Consider the following 13,464-nt stretch of genomic DNA (forward strand, 5'->3'; position numbering starts at 1 on the left):
TAGACCACACCTGAAGCGAGGGGGCCCGCCGCACCACAACCACCCCGAGGCCCGCCCGACCACACCGAGTCACCACTTCCAAACCTAACCAACCCCTGTGGGCACAATTCCTGGGCTGGCGTGGGAAGGAGAGGAGCCCGGCATATTCGAGATATATGTTCTGTAGGGACCCCAGATATCTTTGGGACGAGCTGTACTAAGAAGGAGGCTGGAGTAAATATCGCTGTTTATGCTACATTAAGCCATGCTTTAGTTGCGGGAATAGCCCCACTTCCCCAGCGCTTAGCAATTTCTCGCTTTGCTAACAGAAAGCCTAGAGACGCCAGTCTCTTCACTGACTTGGGAAAGTTAATCATGTATCCCAGCAACGCCACTTCCGGGGTAGGAACCAGGGTGAGCCCCAGCATTTCCCCCATAATTTTGTGCATCTGTGCCCAATATGGTTGCAGTCTCGGACAGGTCCAGGTCGTATGGGCAAAATCAGCATGAGGGGAGGCACACTTCCAGCATGTGTGGGGCCTCTTGGGATCAATGGAGTGAAGTTTAGCCGGTGTAATGTAGCTTCTGCGGAAAAACTTAGTGTAGAAGTTTGTGGCGGCTATTGAGTGATATCTTTTTGGTGACCTTGCAGCAAGCAGACCATTGTTCATCCATGATGGGCCTACCCAGGTCAGCCTCCCAGTCCATACGTAGTTTGTCGTCCATGCTGGGAACCTGTGCTATACATAGCTTGTACAGTTTAGAAATAAGATGTGCCCCTGTATCTTTGTCGATGAGGAGAGTAAGTGGCTCGAAGGAAGCCGGCTCGAGGGGGAATCACCTAATTTCCGACCTGACTGTGAAATGAAGCCGGTTGAGGATGAATTTGTCCATGAAAGTGGCGTCACTGAATCGTGCCTCTTCCGATATCGAGAATATGTGCCCGCCCGGGTATAAATCACCAACCTTGGTGATGTCAAAGTGCGTTGCACAAGTTTCTCGCCAGTGACCGGGAGCCATCCCTCATTAGGTAACGGGAGAGAAGCGGAGTATAAAATGGGCTGGTCCATGTAGCGCAATAGTCTACTCCAAGCCCAGCTCGTGGTAGACACCGTTTGAATATCAACTGGACTTCTAGGTACGCCCCTAGGCAACACCGCAGCCAAGCGGCCCGGGAGCATAATATCCGCTTCCGGGCGAAGAAATGGAATCCGCGTATCAGGGTGGTACCAGGCATAGGCATGGGCACACTGTGCAATCAAATAGTATAGATACAAATCTGGTATTCCAAGTCCGCCTCTATCGTGCGGGAGCGTGAGTATCTTCCAGCGGACACGGGGCTGCTTCCCTCCCCGGACCAATCGAATCAAATGGGCCCGCAGCGAGGCGAGGAAATTTTGGGTGAGGGGTATGGGGATATTATTAAAAAGATATAAAAATTTAGGGAGCACTATAATTTTTATAATGGCGATTCTAGCCGCCATAGATAGCGGAAGCCGTAGCCATTTGTCCACCTGCGATTCAAGCTTTGTAATCGCTCAGCCATAATTAAGACGAATAATCTCTTCTGTGTTCAAATGGATGTGTATGCCCAAATATCTTAGAGTCTGAGCACCATTCCAGCGGATACTCGCATTGCCAAGGGAAAGTGCCGCTGGTCAAAGGGAAAATTATGGACTTATGCCAATTGATACCCAGTCCGGAGTGACGACCAAAGCTTAGTATTTCACGTATCAGAGGAGCCAGGTTCAGCTGAGGCTCTCTAACATACAGTATGGTGTCATCGGCATAGAGTGAGACCAATAGGGGACCTGTCCAGAATTGGAGCCCTCTGTGAAGATGTCGCTCCTGAAAATGTCGAATTAGTGGGTCCATGGCGAGAATGAACAGCAGCGGAGACAGCGGACAGCCCTGACGGTTGCCGCAGGTAAGAGCAAACGGGCGTGATAACGTGCCATTAATGCGGAGCCTCGCCGTGGGTCGACTATATAAGAGCCGCGTGGTGGCAATAAAGCCAGCCGGCATGCCCATTCGCTGCATTATAGATAAGAAGCAGGGCCATTCTAAAGAATCGAAGGCTTTTTCAGTGTCAAGGAGAATTGCCGCCGCCGGTGTGTCGGGGTTTATTCTATGCAGTACAGTGAATAAAGTCCGCAAATTCAGTGATGTCGAGCGATGGGGTATGAAGCCAGATTGAGCCGGCGCAATAATAAACTCCATCAATTGTGAAAGCCTGTTGGCCACAATTTTGGCGAGAATCTTCTAGTCAATATTCAGTAGCGAAAGGGGCCTGTATGACCCACATAACGCCGGGTCTTTATTCGGCTTTGGAAGTAGAACAATGACTGCTTCGCTTAGAGTGGGCGGGGGAGTCTCTCGCTCCAAGGCCTCGTCATAGACCTCGATAAGTTTGGGTGCCAACAGATCCGAAAATGCCTTGTAAAAATCGCCCGACAGGCCATCAAGGCCCGGGGCTGAGGAGCTCCGTAGTACTTTAATCGCCCCTCGAACCTCAATCACTGTTATGGGCTCCGCCATGAATTCCTGCATGCCCTTTTCTAAAAACACTAGCGCGATTTCGGATAAGTAGTCATTCTGTGAAGAGGTTTCATCACTCTGTCTGGTCGTATATAATGCCGAAAAGTAGGCCAGAAACTCATCCCTAATCTCGGAGGGTGTCGTGCGGAGCGCACCGACCTCACCCCGGACTTCAGTAATGAACGACTTACTGTACGGCGGTCGCAGAGCCTGTGCCAATGTACGACCTGGCCGGTCGCCCTCGCCATATCGACGGACAGTTTGGTATTTGCCGAGATATAGGATCTCTATTTGCGATTTCCCTGTATTCGGAGAGGAGGCGCAACCTCCTTGCAAACACGGCGTCCGACGCTGCCCGCCTCGCCTCCGCATCTATCGATTCTAACTGAGTAAGTGTCGTGCGCAACGCCTTTAGGACCCCGGCATGCTTAGCTATACAAACCCCCCAAGTGTAGGCCTTAAACCCCTCCCATAGCATAGCCCAAGAGTCCACCGAACCGGTGTTAATCGCGAAATATTCCTCAATCGCCTCAGTGACCTCATGACCGAATAGGTCGTCCAGTAGCGCTTTCCCAGGGAATCGCCATAGTCGCTCAATACCTTCAGGGCGCGGCACATCCATGCACAGCAATACCGGCGAGTGGTCAGAATATGTTCTGGGGAGAGTCTTCAACGTCCGAAACCAGGGGGACAGACCTGGGGAGAGCAGCCAGTAGTCAATCCTAGTCCAGGTATTGTGTTGGCCAGAAAAATGTGTGTAACTAGTGGTGTCTGGGTTGCGCCTGCGCCAATTGTCAATAAGGGAGAATTGGTGACAGAGGTCTCAGAGCGCGCCGTGCCCTGGGCTTAGTGTCAGCGGCCTCCGAGGTACTGTCCAAGCCCACATCCAGCAACAGGTTGAAGTCCCCGCCAATCAGGAGCATAGCGGGCTCCAGGGTTGGGAGTTTAGCGCGTGAAAAAATTCCGGGGAGTCAGTATTGGGGGCATACACGCACACCAAGATGATCCCATGTCCCATCATCACCCCTCTCACTATGCAATAGCGTCCCTCTCTATCCCCAATGACCTGATGGCAATGAAACGGGACTCTTTTATGAATCGGCACTGCTGCGCCTCTGGCATAGTTGCTAAAATTGGCAAAGTACCTGTGTGTTGCCCAGGATGCAGCAAATCGAGCGTTGTTTGTGGAGTGTAAGTGTGTCTCTTGGATAAAGGCAACATCCACCTGATGCTGATTCAGATAATGCATCACCTGCCTGCATTTACGTTGATTATTAAGGCCCCTGACGTTCCAAGATATTAATGACAAGTTTATGGGGTTTTCATTCAGACCTATATGAGCCATCTAAACATCTGACAAAGCAGTCGGAAACCGGTGTCATCAGTACTACCATATATCATCAAATTCGTCACACACCAATGAATGCTTCTGAGATCAAAACAACCTACCCCAACCCCCCTCCCCCCCACCCAGCCGTACCACAAAAACGGGAGGCAATCCCAAACCAGTAAACAAAAAAAAAAGCTCCAAACAGATTCGCCATTTGCAGTCAATCATTAACAAACGGAGCATCATATCCAACATAACTCCCAGTGGTTTCCACCAAAGGGGGTGGCAACGTCCCGACACCAACCCAGCAATACGCAGCAATCTTACAAAAATTGTCCTGAGTCCCCAGCCAGTAACAAATTGAATAAGCAAGGGTCATACATAGGCGCCACCTCATCCCACCCCAGAGCCTGTAAACAGATCCTGGCTGGCCACCGATCCGCTGTGCGGGGGAGACTGACCACCCCCGCCGCCTCGGGGAGGGCTTTTATTCGGCTTGTATGCACGACAAAAGTCCTGCACCTCAGTAGGATTGTCAAAGAACCGCACCCGGCCATTAATCTCAACCCGCAACCGCGCCGGGTAGAGCATGCCGTACTTTAGGCCGAGATTGCGGAGCGCAGCCTTCGCCCCGGGGTATTTCCGCCGGGCCTCCTGAACCACAGCTGTGAAGTCCGGGTAGAAAGCAAGTTTTGAGCCTTGCCAAGTAATATCTCCCTTCTCTCTAGCGAGGCGTAAAGCAGTGTCCCGGTCTCGAAAGTTCATGATGCGGGCTATCAGCGGGTGAGGCGGGAGTCCCGGATTAGGACGTGGCCCAAGAGAGCGATGTGCCCTCTCCACCACAAAGCCCGACGTGAAAGAGTCCCTTCCAAAGATGTCGGCCAACAGTTTTTCTACAAATACATCCAGCCGTCCCGTCGCTGTGGACTCCGGAACCCCAATAATACGTACATTATTGCGACGACTGCGCGATTCAAGGTCCTCGTTTTTAATGGCCACCTCTTTTAATATGCGCTCCATTCTGTCTAATCGCTTGGTTGTCTGTGCAGCGCCGTCCTCGATGGCTGAAATCCTGGCCTCCGCCCCGTCCAAGCGCCGATCATGGGCCTGTATCTTGGCACCCATGGCTTCCAGCGTTTTATCCAAGGAGTCAAAGCGACTGTCTATGGACCTAAACCCAGCTCTCATCTCTTGCAGCCAGTCCAGTGACTGGGCACGGGCCGCTGACCCACCAACCGTGCTTTCATCCTGCACCGCCATGTCGGGGGCCCTCTCCGACGATTGCTCAGCAAGCTTTTCAAATGGCAGCGTTTTTTGTTTCAGGTCCTTGCGACCCATGCCTCAGCAGGTACGACTGGACGCCAACCAGCCCTCTCAGGAACCCGGTGTTGGCTACGTGTCAGAGTGGCGCCAGCTCAGCCAGGCGGCTCAGGCCATAAAACGCTGTACGGGCCTCCAGGTGTCACTGCCCAAGGACGCGCGTTGCAGCAGTGCGAAGGCCAGGCCGCCCAGTAACTACCCCTCTGGTCCGGACCAAGGATCCTCTGCGCATCTCTTCAGTACTCCCTCAGGACGAGGGAACAGAAATCCATGATGGCCCCAGCAGCGCAGAACCACAGGATTCAGGCCGTAGGATGGAAGGCCCAGGCGCCGGGTCAAGCAGGCAGGACCGCCCAGCACTCGGAGCACACGTCACCAAGAAGGGCCCGATAAAGGGGGCAGGAACGACCCAAGCGCCCAGCACAGACCGGCAAGCCACCTCACCCCCCACCACTGCGAACAGGCCGCCGCCCGCCCCCTCCGACCCGCTTCAATCAGCGAGAGAATCGGGGGAGCAAGGCGAGCGGAGCCGCCAAGCGGCGCCGGGCAGCCGCCGAACACTCGACCAGCCCCGCACGAGCAGCAGCAGTGGGGGGGCGAGGCAGACCCCGTCCAGCCCGCGCCCAGGCGTCCAAACTCTCCCCCCAACCCCCCCCCCCCCCCCCCCCCGCAGCCCCCTCAAGGTACCTGTGTCCGTGCCGGCAGCCGCAGCTCCAACGACCTCTCCGAATCGCCAACTCAAGCCGCCATTTTGTCTCCGCCGTCCTTCGGATCGAGCCGCCCTCGGGACCACCGCAGATGATTCCGCGGACCAACCGGCATCAAATTGTCAACATGGGGACTGGGGGGCGAAGCGGCATCGCCCGCTGTCCGTTGCTCCCATCAAAGCGCCGGGGACATCAGTGATTTTGCTGAGCTGGTGGCGGAGCTTCAGCACACAGAATAGTGTTGCCTATTGCAACCACTTGTAACTGTTTACAAAAGTCAATTGCATACTGCAAAAGTATTTATATAAAGCATCTCATTCTGAGAAAGTATATTTTAATTCCAAGTGTTGGTTCTAAAATAAAACAACCATATATTTTTTATATAAACCATTGGCCTAGAGTTCAGTTCTTGAGTGTGTGATTTCATTTGCTGACTGAGTGTGTACATCAAATGCTTAACACTGTCCTCTGATACTGCCTTGCTGTTCGACCAAGCTACCACTATTAGAGAGTAAGGTTCTATCTAACTTTAACCTCTGCCTACCTCTGGGGACACTTGTACTCTATACACACTGTACCTCACTATGGTGCAGTATATATAGAGCCAATTTCTTACACCTCCCCCGCAGATGACCTGTCTATGTACAATGGACTAATCAAGAGGGCGGCTGACACTTATGGAGTACAGCTAGAGAAAAGGGGAGGCATTGTGCTTCCTCCTCGAAACCCTGATGCCATCACAGAAGGCGGACCTATACCTGCCTGTGTTCCCCATAATTTGAGACCAGGGTAAAGAAGCCTTCAAGAAACCTGCCACAGCTAGGGCAGTTACTCCTTGGGTGGAGAAAAAAATACAAGCATTCCACCCAAGACCCATAATACATCAAGGGAAATGTTCCGGCAGACTCCATTCTAGTGGCCACAGCTAAAAAATGAAACAGTGCCCCCACATCGACTGGGCAACATCCAGAATAGGAAAGCCAGAGAGGATGGACCAGGCGGGTAGATGGAAAAAGAGATGGCGACGCAATAGAGAAATTCAAGTTCCAATGCTCTCCAACAGATGTGTAGGAAAGTGGCTCTGTATATACTGTTCCCAAATAGGTACAGTGTGTACAAAGTCCACAGTCCCCAGAGGTTTGGCAGAGGATAAAGTTAGATCTAACCTTACTCTCTAAAGTGGTAGCTTGGTCGAGCAGTAAAGCAGTATCCGAGGACAGTGTAAAGCATTTGTTGTACACACTCAGTCAGCAAATGGTCTCACACACTCAAGAACTGAACTGTAGGCCAATGATTTGTATATAAAATGATGGTTGTTTTATTTTAGAACCAACAATAGGTATCAAAATATACTTTCTCAGAATGAGATGCTTTAGTTAAATACTTTGCAATAGGCAATTAACTTTGAATGCAATAGTTTGTTTGTTGCAATAGGCAACACCATTTCAAACACAATAATACATTGAGCTCAATGGGAATTTCAAGTTAAATGCAATTGATTACTTTTAGGATTACTTTTCTAACTCCAGGACTTGATCCTAGATTCAGTCATGTGACAGTTCCTCGAAACAGGTGAGTAAATACGATTTAGTTACTGTTGTGATTTTTAAGCAATGTTTTGGTATTTTAAAAGTTGACACTTAAAAACTTTTCCTAATTAACCTCTTCAGTGCCCATGACGAGATAGTCTCGTCATGGAGCACGGTTGCGCTGTGCCCATGACGAGACTATCTCGTCATTAACCCCACCCACTAATACAACGCCCGGCACAGGAGGGGGAAAGGGCGTGGCACTGAAGGTGTTAAATCACCAATGTTATCCTATGGGAGGAAATTCACTTAGCACGTAAGTAGGGTTATTGTTACTGTTTCTATCTCATTGTTGGATCCTGGATCCAGCACTAGTGTACCACCTGTAAGCAGTTGAGAGAATGAGTTTAGATTATACAGGCGATTTTTAACGAATATTTGTAAGTTTGCAAAATCGACACTTAGAATCTGTTTCAGCAAAAAACTAGGCAATGTTATCCTATGGAAGGAAATACAAGTTGTAGGTAAAGTATGTTCTTGTTACTTTTGTAATCCAGTGCTGGGCTCCTAGGCTCAGTACTGGGACATCTATCTAAAACAGGTAAATAATTACGTTTTCACAGTTGGTACGATTTTTAAAGAATATTTGTAGTTTGCAGAAATCGACACTTCGAAGAAATTTCACAGAAAAACAGTCAATGGTTTCCTATGGGAAAAATTTGAGTTAGCGGTAAGTATGCTTGTAATTACTTTTCAGGGTCAGTGCTGGGCACCAAGATCCAGCACTGGGATCTCTCCTAATAGCAGGTGAGTATTTTCGATTTCGTTACTCGGTTGATTTTAGGTGAATATTTTAAAGTTTAGAAACTCCACACATGGAAGAATTTTCAAGTGAAACCAGCCAATGTTACCCTATGGAAGAAAAGTGAGTTATCTGCTTTTGGGTAAGTACTCGACTGGCAGAGTTAAGGTGCTGGGCATAGACTCAGAGGTCTTCCAGGGTCAGGTAAGTAGAGTTGTGACACCCTCAGCGGCACAGGGGCAGCCGGGTGCAGAGTGAGGTAGGCCCAATGTTATCCTATGGAAGGCAGGGGGCCCGTGGTTGGTAGCTGCTGGCTAGCAGGCCACGTGGCTATGGGAGCTGGGCTCCTGGTCACTTGCTTAGGGCAAATGGGGAAGTAGGTTAGAGTAGAAGTTACACTGCCAGGGCCACTCGGGCGGCTGGGTGCAGGGTGCTTTTGAGCCGTCGGGCGCTCAATGGATTGCAATGGAGAAGCTCCAGAACGAACAAAGGCTGCAAGCTCGGGGACGAAGATTCTTCAGGTGCGACCACCACTTCGAGAGGCAAGTTGGGTAGTTGGAGGATAGGTAGGTACCCAGGAGCTGGGCGCAGGGCGCCGGATGCAGGGGTGCCGTTTGGTGTCGGGAAATCTTACCCTCTGTTGATCGCAGTTGGGGGGGTCCCTGGTTCTGAGACTGCAGGCGTCGTCAGGAGCGTCGAGGTGCGTCCTTGGGTGCCGGATTTGGGGTCACAGTCGCCGGGGGGACGTCCTCGTAGTCTTTGTCCACTCCAGCACAGGCCAGGCTTGGCGGGTGCAGAGTGTGCAGGGTTCGCGGTTCCTGGCTGATGCCAGGGGTCAGTTACTTGCTTTGAGCAGTGCCACTGCTTGTGGGAGTCCCAGATGCTCAGAGTCACAAGGTAGCCAGGTCCTCCGGGGTTTGTGAGGTTGCTGGCAATGGGAGATGCTGGGACCTGAAAACTAACCCCGTCCCTCCCCTGAGCCATAGAGACTTCCCCATCTCCAGTCCTAAAAACTACTGCGCCCTCCCTTAAGTCCTAAAAACTAACCTGACCCACTGCCCTGAGCCCTAAAAATGACCCTGCCCCCCCTAAGCCCTAAAAAGTATTACGATCCCTGCACCCCGCCCTGAGCCCTATAACGGACCCCCAAGCTACCCCCTGACACTTAGAACAACTAACCTAAACCCAACACCCGGCCTGGAAAACAACCCCCAAGCCCTGAAAACTACCGTGATCCCCCCCCCAGCACTGAAAATTACCCCGAACCCCCATCCTTCTAAACTAACCTGACCCCTCATCCCACCAACCATACAAACTAACCCTCAAAACCCTGCTCCACCCCATCCCACTTACCTCACCGCATCGCTTCCTTTCCTGCTGCTTCCTGCTGTATTGCTGCTTGGCTGCTTCCTTATTCCACCAGCCAGCAACTGCCTCAACCATGCAATTAACGCTCGCACTGTGATTCGGAATAAGACTGAAATCGCCCTTACTATTGCGACGTTTAATTTGGACTGCCTTTTTATTACCGAGACCTGGGTAAAGGAACACTCTGGTCCTGACTTGACGGATGCCGTCCCCATAGGCTACAATATCCTTAGATATGACCGCCCCAGCAGAAGAGGTGGCGGCCTAGGCTTGGTGGCTTGGGAATCTCTCAGCTGCACCCTTACCCCTCTGGCACACCTCTGGAGGCAGCCATTTTTGGAATCAACTCCGCAGAAACCACAATTTCTCTGGTCTCTTGGGTTACCATCCACCTGGGTCTAGGGCCACCTTTCTTGAGACTTGTGGCCAGACTCTTGAACCCTTTGCCACCATGGCGCATTACACTATTTTTGGAGATTTTAATTTGCATCTTGAATGCAACTAGGACACTGACTCTGTTCATCTTCTTGACCTTATGAACTCTATGGGCTTTGAACAACTTATTCACTCTCCCACCCACAGGGCCGGCCATACTCTGGACGGTATATTTGCCATCCAAGGCAGTCTTAAGATGAATGCAGTTCAGCTTCTCAGCTGGGCTGACCACTGGCTGGTTGAGTTCCAGGTTACTTTTCCTCCCCCCCCCCCCCCCCCCCCCCCCCCCCCACTAAGGTCATCTCATGTTCTCTCCCTAAAAATATACTATGTAGAAAAATGAATAAGGTCACGCCACGACTGAAAGGCTGCCTTGGTCTCAGCCTTGGCCTGTAGCTCCACTGCTTACCCTCCCACAGCAGAGGGCTTCCGTAACTGGATAACCAATGCACTGGACACTGTCGTTCCAGTCAGAAGCTGTGCCATTAAAAGAGACAAACCCTCAGCTCCGTGGTTCTCAGAAGAACTCATGAATGACTGCTTTGCTGCAGGCAAGAACGGAGGTGGTGGGCGGACCCCTGCGTTCGGCGAAAAAGTGAAGCAGAGATCCTTGCTGCCGAGCTATAAGCGCGCCATCTTCCATGCTAAATCCCAGTAATTTACTGACAAGATTGAGTCCGCTGACAATTCCTCCAGCATGCTCTTTAAAGTTATTAAAGAAATTGCTGAACCTCCAGGAGCACCGCTCCTGAATCCCAGCCAAGACTTCTGTGAGGATATAGCACTCTACTTCCATGAGAAAGTCCTGAAAATCTTTCACAAGCTCTCCCCTTCCGAGCAAACTTACCTTGCCACAGTGTCCGCTCTGGCTTCCTTACCTCCTCTGCCTGTTTTGGCATCCTTCTCTCCTACTACAGTCCCTCGTATAAAGGAACTCTTACTTGGCCTCAAGTCTGGAGCTCCCACGGATCCTTGCACGGTGTCCACACTTAGTGCTCCTGACCTTACAGCCGATTTCCTGACGAAAGTCTTAAACTATTCTTTTATCTGGGCAATATCCGAACATCTGGAAGGAAGCAACTGTCTCACAACTCCTCAAGAAGCCCAATGCCAACCCATCAGAGTTGAAGAACTATAGGCCTATCTTCCTCCTCCCTCCTTGACCGCTCTCAGAATGGTTTTTGGGCAGGTCATAGCACAAAATCCGCCTTCGTAACAGCTTCGGACTGTATCCGCATGCAGGTCGACCAGGGTGGTTCCACGGTGTTCATTCTGCTTGACCTCTCGGCAGCATTTGACACCATCTCCCCAGTTCGCATGCTTCCGAAACTGCAGGAAGTAGGAGTCGCTGGTAGGGCCCTGCAGCTTCTTCACTCTTTTATGCACGGCAGAACCAATGTTGTCAGTTATGGCAGGTTTAAAGCCAAGGCCTTCAGCCTTCCTTGTGGGGTCCCTCAGGGCTCTTTGCTCAGCCGCACCCTTTATTATCTTTGTGACCCCGCCTGGCTTCGCTGGTGAGATAGTTTGGGTTTTAGGTCCCCTCTTACGCGGTTAACAAGCAGATCATAATTTTCATCTCCAATGATCTGCAGCTGGTTGCCCAAAAGTTCAATCAGTGTATGACCAGCATTATACGATGAATGAAGGACAACTCTCTTAAAATCAACATGGATAAAACCGAAGTGTTGGTTTTCGGCCCCCAAACCTCGATTTGGTCTGCCGCCTGGTGGCCCGAAATCTGCTATCCCCTTCCTGTTTCAGTGAAAATGGCCAAAAATCTGGGAGTCCTCTTTGATGGTGGCCTGTCTTTTGATGCCCAGCTGAATCGCGCAGCTAGTACCCGTTTCCATATTCTTAAAACTCTGAAGAAAGTGCTGCCCTCGGAACTGCATTGTCCCACCATCATTGCACTTGTTACCTCTCGGTTAGACTACTGCAATGCATTATACCTCAATGCCAGCATACGCTTTCTGAATAAGCTTCTGATGGTGCAAAACGCTGAGACAAGACTTATTCTTAACATTCCTAAACACCAGTCCACCAGGGAAGGAATCCATGCCTTGCATTGGCTTCGGATTAGAAGGTGCATCACCTTCAAGGCTCTGAACTTGGTGTACAAAGCTATGCATTGCATAGGCTCATCACATCTCAAAACCTGGTTTCATTGGTACACTCCTGGCAGAGCCTTGAGATCCTCCACTCAGGAAAAAAAATGGTCTCTCCTAGATTTCGTAGGTCCAAATGGGGTAGCCGCTCATTTTCCGTGGCGGCCGCTAAACTTAGGAATTGTTTACCCCCTTCTATCAGCACAGCAGATTCACTCCAGACCTTCAGGAAGCTTTTTAAGACCTGGCTCTTTACCTCCTAGCTGGCTGGTGCTAGTCTCTCTTCCGTCTCGCCCAGCGCCTTGACACCGTTTTGGTTTTAGTGCGTTTTATAAATATTTATCCTATCCCAAATGTGTGGTTAAGGCAAGAGTGATCGGAACACGCGTGGGTGAGGCCGCGTTTCTCCGACTGTTTCTCTGTCATCCAGGAGGGCAAGATTATTGCCAACTCCAGCCTCAAATCTGTTCTGGATGCGGTGCATACTGCCAGCAGACAGATTTACATGGGCACCACACTGGGGAGGCACACATGGCTTAGGATCTCCGGCTTCAAGTCCAAACTGCAGACATCTGTCATAAACCTGCTGTTCACAGGGGAGGATCTCTTCAGGACCGCCGTGTACGAAGCACTCCAGCAAATCGAGAGACAATAAAACGGCTAAGGTCATGGGGTCCTTACAGTTCAGGTGGTCCTTTAGGAGGGGAGTTGCCTCCACCAGGAGACTTTTCTTTTCACGTCGCTTGCTGTGTATTCTTTCTGGAACCAGTATGAACTGTCAGTTTAACCCGTGATTTGTGTGTAGCTTAACTGGTGAGTGCCGGAGTCCACATTGTGTGCTGCACAAGATGGTGTCTTCCTATCTCACACTTTGCAGTCTGCATGTGCAGATTCCTGTACTCTCCTTGCAACTAGTATACTGGATGGATGAGAGGTACCCAACCCATTTCCTTTGTTTTAGCTCAGATTCACTTTGCAGGTGTGAACGCTACTCCAGACAGAGGAAGACAGAGTGAAGGAAAAATGTAGCGAGATCTGTTACGCAGGTCAGCGGTACTCTGACTACAAGCCCAGCAAGATGTGCAAGTCAGCTTTGTTACTCCCCATCAGAATCAAGCTCTAATAAGCAAAAACAGTAAACAGGATAACCCCAGAGGGTTTATCATATTGAGCTTACAGGGAAGACATGGGTCAGGACCTTAAAGTGGTCATTGGATTCTTGTGACTTAATTTGTACCTTACTAAATACTAGGTCACTGGCATATCCTCAAAAGGAGCACTGGGCGACACAATTGACCTAGTTGGTTGGCTCTGTTATTGTGCACAACAATTTATGTAATACCTTAGTGTT

The 13,464-nt window shown here is 50.6% G+C and overlaps 1 protein-coding gene across 3 annotated transcripts in view; it reads left to right on the forward strand.

The window, feature by feature from the left end:
- The window catches only part of LOC146829515 (UDP-N-acetylglucosamine transferase subunit ALG13-like), a 1,246,203-nt gene that overhangs the window by 550,927 nt on the left and 681,812 nt on the right, over positions 1–13,464 (forward strand). The window lies entirely within an intron of this gene.

This window comes from Triturus cristatus, chromosome 5_2 (assembly GCF_964204655.1).
Source record: "Triturus cristatus chromosome 5_2, aTriCri1.1, whole genome shotgun sequence".
NCBI lineage: Eukaryota > Metazoa > Chordata > Amphibia > Caudata > Salamandridae > Triturus > Triturus cristatus.